This window comes from Trachypithecus francoisi, unplaced genomic scaffold (assembly GCF_009764315.1).
Source record: "Trachypithecus francoisi isolate TF-2019V2 unplaced genomic scaffold, Tfra_2.0 Lachesis_group17, whole genome shotgun sequence".
Classification (NCBI taxonomy): domain Eukaryota; kingdom Metazoa; phylum Chordata; class Mammalia; order Primates; family Cercopithecidae; genus Trachypithecus; species Trachypithecus francoisi.
Window position 1 is genome coordinate 92,714,775 of NW_022681462.1, and position 6,403 is coordinate 92,721,177.

At 39.7% G+C, this 6,403-nt stretch overlaps 1 non-coding gene across 1 annotated transcript; it reads right to left on the reverse strand.

Annotated features, from left to right (window-relative positions):
* Positions 1-5,119: 5,119 nt before the first annotated feature.
* LOC117063204 lies at positions 5,120-5,236 on the reverse strand. Its single transcript, XR_004428803.1, has one exon. It is a non-coding gene; the product is annotated as a U5 spliceosomal RNA (small nuclear RNA).
* Between the last annotated feature and the right edge of the window lie 1,167 nt (positions 5,237-6,403).

Sequence of the window (6,403 nt, forward strand, 5' to 3'; positions counted from 1 at the left end):
TTGCAGGGTCTTACATAAGACGTGTGTTTTCAGCTGTCATTGGTAATGCCAAATTGTGTTCCAAAGTGTTGTATGTGTTTACATTCCCACCAGCAGTGTGCGAGTGTTATTCTTGCCACATGCCCTCTCTAATACTTGTTCTTGTCAGACATTTTTTTTTTCTAATGTAATGGGAAAACAATATGTCATCACGGTAGCAAAATGTTGATAATGAATGAGACTGAAAATCTCTACATTTGTATTTTTCCTTCTATGTAACATCCGTTATGGTCTTAGACTATGTTTTGTTTTGTTTTTTAACTAGGTGATATGGTTAGGCTTTGTATCCCCATCCAATCTCATTTTGAATTATAATCCCCATAATCCCCACATGTCAAGGGAGAGATCAGGTGGAGGTCGTTGAATCATGGGGGCAGTTTCCCCCATGCTGCTCTCGTGATAGATTTTACAAGATCTGATGTTTTTATAAGGGGCTTCCCCCTTCACTTGGAACTTCTCCTTCTTGCCACCTTGCCAAGAAGCTGCCTTGCCTCCCCTTTGCCTTCCATCATGATTGTAAGTTTCCTGAAGCTTCCCCAGCCATGCTGAACTGTGAGTCAATTAAACCTCTTGCTTTTATAAATCGCCCAGGCTTGGGCAGTTCATTATAGCAGTGTGAAAATGGACGAACACACTAGGTCGTCTATCTTATTGATATGAAGTTCTCTTTTTTTAATATTTTGGATAAAACTCCTTTGTTGGTTATATATACTACAATCTTCTCTCATTTCTTGGCTTATATTTTCCTTTTTTTTTTTTGACGCAGTCTCACTCTGTTGCCCAGGTTGGAGTGTAATGGCATGATCATGGCTCACTGCAGCCTTAACTTCCTCGGGCTCAGGTGATCCTCCCATCTCAACCTCTGGGTAGCTGGGACCTATAGCCACCACAATCAGCTAATTCTTTTGTATTTTTTGTGGAGACGTGGTTTCACCATGCTGCCCAGGCAGAGTATTTTCCTATTAATGATGCCCTTTGAACTGAAGTGTTTTAATATTTTCATATTTATCATTTTTTCATTACAGGTAATGCTTTTTAAATCTCATTGAGAAATCTTTCCCTACCCAGAAGCTATAAAGACGTTCACCCATTTCATTTTTATTTATGTAATCTTCTTAACACATTAATTCTTTATCTTAGCCCAATTGTATTCCTCTGCCCTTTGCCTTTTGTTGTTACTGTTGTGAGGGCAGGTGCCAATTTCATTTTCTCTCTTGTGAAGTAATCTCTTTTCTTTTTGGTTCACCTACTACAACATTTTGGCTGTACGTATGTATGAATATTTTCAAACATTAAAAAAAGTTAAAAGAACAGAACAGTGAACATGATAACACTTGTCCCAAGGTTTAGCCATTGTTAACAGTTTTTCCTGACTCTGCTTAAGACCTCTTTTTCTTTGATGTTCTCTGGTTTTATTATCATGTGTTTTGTTATTTATTTCCTTTAGTTTACCTGCTTGGGATTCATTGAACTTCTGGAATCTTCTGGATTTGCATCTTTCTCCAATTCTGGAAAACCAATATCAGTTATTTATTTATTTATTTATTTATTTTTTGAGATGGGGTCTCTCTCTGTGGCCCAGACTTGAGTGCAGAAGCATGATCTCAGCTCACTTCAACTCCTGCCTCCCAGGTTCAAGTGATTCCCTTGCCTCAACCTCCCGAGTAGTTAGGATTACAGGTATCTGCCACCACACTGCTAATTTTTGCATTTTCAGTAGAGATGGGTTTTTGGCATGTTGGCCAGGATGTTCTCAACTGAACTCCTGACCTCGTGTGCTCTACCCACTCTGGCCTCCTAAATTGCTAGGATTACAGGTGTGAGCCACTGCGCCTGGCCCCAATATCAGTTTTCTATTACTGCATAACAAACTGCCCCCAAACTTAGTGGCTGAAAACAATACACCATCTATTTTGTCATCCAAACAAGTATGCAGTTTCAATAGGTGTCTGAGGGGACAGTGTGCCTCTGCTCCATGTAGTGTCATCAGAGGCAGCTCAGGAAAGAACGACTAGGATGGCTCAGGGCTGGCAAACAGATGTTGATGTTGAGTGGTTTTCTCTGCCTGTTTTCTAAGAACAGCAGTTCAGAAGTTCAAAGATTTCTTTGTATTTTGTATTCTCGCTGTCTCTTTCAGTCCAAACTGATGAAATTCCTTTAAAACTTTGTGGACTTCTTATGAATCAATTTATAAATTCACTCCATTAGACAAAAGCCATACCACAGGTTTCATAGAGATCATCTCTACTTTGAGCTCCTTGTGAAATTTTCAGAAGCCCAGTTGTTTAACAGAGAAGGCCAGTGAGGCACAGTGTGAAGACCCTTAAAAGGGCCTTTGGTGTGTTTGAAAGGGTCTCTGGGGCACCACCTTAAATCTAACTGAGGTTTTTAACAAAGGTTTTAGAGTCAAATCCTTGGCTTCATCTTTACACAATATTCTTGTGACAGTGCTCTGAATTTGCTCTTTGCCTGAAAGCCATTCTTAATTAGAGAATCACATATATCATCTATAATAGAGAGACTGGAATGAGAAACGTTTTTATTTCCAAACATAGTAAGTCCTGCCCCCTGATTTTTTTTAAACTAGACTTTATTTTTTTTAGAGCAGTTTTGGATTCAGAGCAAAATTAGATGGAAAATACAGAGAGTTCCCACATACTCCTCCCTGACCACATATACACAACTTTCCCACCATCAACATCCCAATCAGTGTGGTGCATTTGCTACAGTTAATGAACCAACATTGACACATTATCAACCAAAGCTCATGTTTTACATTAGGGTTCACTCTTTGGTTATACATTCTATGGGTCTTAAGTGTAGAATAACACCCATTCACCATTATAGTACCAGAGAATAATTTCACTGCCCTAAGAATCCCCTGCGCTCCACCTATTCATCTCTTCCTCCTCCCAAACCCCCGCAACCATTCATCTTTTTACTGCCTCCGCAGTTTTGCCTTTTCCAGAATGACATGTAGTTGGAATCATATAGTATGTAGCCTTTTCAAGTTTGCTTCTTTCAATTAGCAATATGCATTTAAGATTCCATCATATCTTTTCGCTGCTTGATGGCTCATTTCTTTTTATTGTTGAATAATAGCTATTGCATCTATGTACCGGTTTATTCGTCCGTGTACCTTTTAAAGGACATCTCAGTTGCTTTCAAGTTTTGACAATTATTAATAAAGCTGCTATAAACATGCATGTACAGGTTTTTGCATGGATGTTTTAATTCACTTGAGTAGCTTTTTTATATTTAAAAGTTATTCATTACTTTATTTTTCTGCTCTCTCATTTTTTATAGACTACTTGGAGAAACCAGGCAGCAGCACTCTGCCTGGAAATTTTCTTTTTTTTTTTTTTTGAGATGGAGTCCCGCTCTGTCACCCAGGCTGGAGTGCAGTGGGCGGATCTCAGCTCACTGCAAGCTCCGCCTCCCGGGTTTACGCCATTCTCCTGCCTCAGCCTCCCGAGCAGCTGGGACCACAGGCGCCCGCCACCTCGCCGGGCTAGTTTTTTGTATTTTTCAGTAGAGACGGGGTTTCACCGTGTTAGCCAGGATGATCTCGATCTCCTGACCTCGCGATCCGCCCGTCTCAGTCTCCCAAAGTGCTGGGATTACAGGCTTGAGCCACCGCGCCCGGCCGGAAGTTTTCTTACCTAGAAGATCAGTTTATTAGGTAAATAGGTACATTTTATTTATTTTTTATTCATGCCATTTTACTTAGTTCTAATTTTTTTAATGTAAATTGTCAGTTTATAATTGTATATACTTATGGGGTACAGAGTAGTATTATGATTTATGAGCACGATGTGCAGAATTAAACCAAGCTAATGGTATATTTTCTATATTATATGTTACTACAGGTAATAATGTTGTTAAACTTTATGTTACTGGACCCAAGAGTCTTTTTCCTACATTCCAATAAGCCTCTCTTGCATTTCTTTAAGTCCTCACCAGCAGCCTCTGCAACTCCTTTTGGCTTCCACTCACCATCTGGTCCCAAAGCCAATGTTACATTTTTAGGGTTTTGTGTTTTTTGTTTTTTGTTTTGTGTGTGTGTGGTGTGTGTGTGTGTGTGTGTTTTAATACAGCAACATCACACTCCTGGTATCACAACTTATTCCAGTTATCTACTGCTTCATAAAAAACTACCTAAATGTAGTGGCCTAAAACAACAATGATTTGTTTTGCTCATGAATTTGCAATTTGGGCGAGGTCCAGTGAGGATGCGTCTCTGCTTCTGTGGCGTCAGTTAGGGCATTTTCTCACTCCTCTCCTAACGGAACTCCAGTCTGAGCATGTTTTAGTCCTTCTCACCCTCTTTTTCACATCTTTTAGCTTTTCTTTCTTTGTTTCTGCGCTGCGCTCTAGATCGTTTCTTGATATTCCAACTTACCTATTTTCCCTGTTGGATTTACTCTTCATTTAAACCCACCTATTCAGGGTGTGTGTGTGTGTGTGTGTGTTTGTGTATATGTGTGTTTTGATATGAAGTCTCAGCTCACTGCAACCTTCACCTCTTGGGTTCAAGCAATTCTCTTGCCTCAACCTCCCTAGTAGCTGAGACTATGCCTGATTCCCTCCCTCCCTCCCTCCCTCCTCCCTCCCTCCCTCCCTCCCTCCCTCCTCCCTCCCTCCCTCCTTCCTTCCTTCCTTCCTTCCTTCCTTCCTTCCTTCCTTCCTCCTTCCTTCCTTCCTTCCTTCCTTCCTTCCTTTTTTTGAGACAGAATCAGTCTGTCGCCCAGGCTGGAGTGCAGTGGCACAATACTGGCTCACTGCAACCTCCACCTCCTAGGTTCAAGAGATTCGCATGCCTCAGCCTCCAGAGTAGCTGGGATTCCAAGTCTGAGCCACTATGCCCAGCTAATTTTTGTGTTTTTAGAAGAGAGGGGTTTTCAGCATGTTGGCCAGGCTGGTCTCAAACTCCGGATCTCAAGTGATCTGCCCTCCTTGGTCTCCCAAACTGCTGGGATTACAGGTGTGAGCCACAGTGCCTGGTCCACATATTCTGTTTTTAACTTCAATTTTAACTTGCTTCTTTCAAAAATTTGTTTGACTTTTCTTTTTAATGGTTAGCCTTGCAAAAGCAAGACCTCAAAAAATTAATTAAAAAACTCTGAGGTGTTCCTCTCCATGGGAATCTTTAGTAAAAGGCAAAAGACTTATATGATCTGAAGAGAAACTAGAGCATTATTTAACTTTTATTACAGTATAATTTGCAAACAACAAAATGCATATATTTTAAGTGAACAATTTGGTCAGTTTTGACAAATACATACACTTCTGTAACCATCATCCCAATTAAAATAAAGAATACGGTTGACCCTTGAACAGCATGGGGATCAGAGGTGCCGACCCTCCAATGAGGTTGAAAATCCATATATAACTTTTGTCTTCCCCGAAACTTAAATACTAATAGCCTACTGTTTACCATAAGCCTTACCATAACATAAACAACACAAATTTTGCATGTCATATGTATTATATACTGTATTCTAACATTAAGGTAAGTTAGAGAAAAGAAAATGTTATTAAGAAAACCATAAGAAAGAGAAAATATATTTCCTATCATTCAGTGGAAGTGGATCATCATAAAAGCCTTCATCCTCATTGTCTTCATGTTGAGTAGGCTGAAGGGGAAGAGGAAGGGCTGATCTTGCTGTCTCAGGGGTGGCAGAGCCAGAAGAAAATCTGTTTATAAGTGGACCTGCACAGTTCGAGCGTCAACTGTATATCCATGTATGAGATGAAGTATCCATCTATACTCCATCTACTCTATATATGTATATGCAGTGGGTGTACACGTTTCTATCCATTTACTTAGAGTACATCCTACTTTATATGGAGTGTAAAGCATACAGAGTATATCCATCATTTATTTCTTTTGTAGTCAATACCAGCCAGAATACCCTCTCTCATGCTCTCCCCAGGTCACCACTGATCTGGTTTCTATATAAATTAGCTTTGCCTGCTCTAGAACTTCTTCATACACGTGATACCATACAGTATGCAGTCTTCTGTGTCTGGCTTCTTTTCTTCTCAGCATAATAATTTTGAGATGTGTTCATGTTGTTGCGAGTATCAGTAGTTCTTTTGATGGTATGAACATAGCACAATTTGTTTATTCACTTATTATTGCTAAACATTATGGGCTTTTCCCACAGGTTTGAATTATTATGAATAAAGCTACTATGAATATGGCACACAAATATTTTCTGGGGACATGTGTTTTTATTCTTTCTGGGTAATTACCTAGGAGTGGAATTGATGAGTGATAAGGAAAGTTTATGTTTAATTGTATAAAGCCAAACTATTTTCCGAAGTGTTTGTCCCGTTTTATACTCTCACCAGCAATATA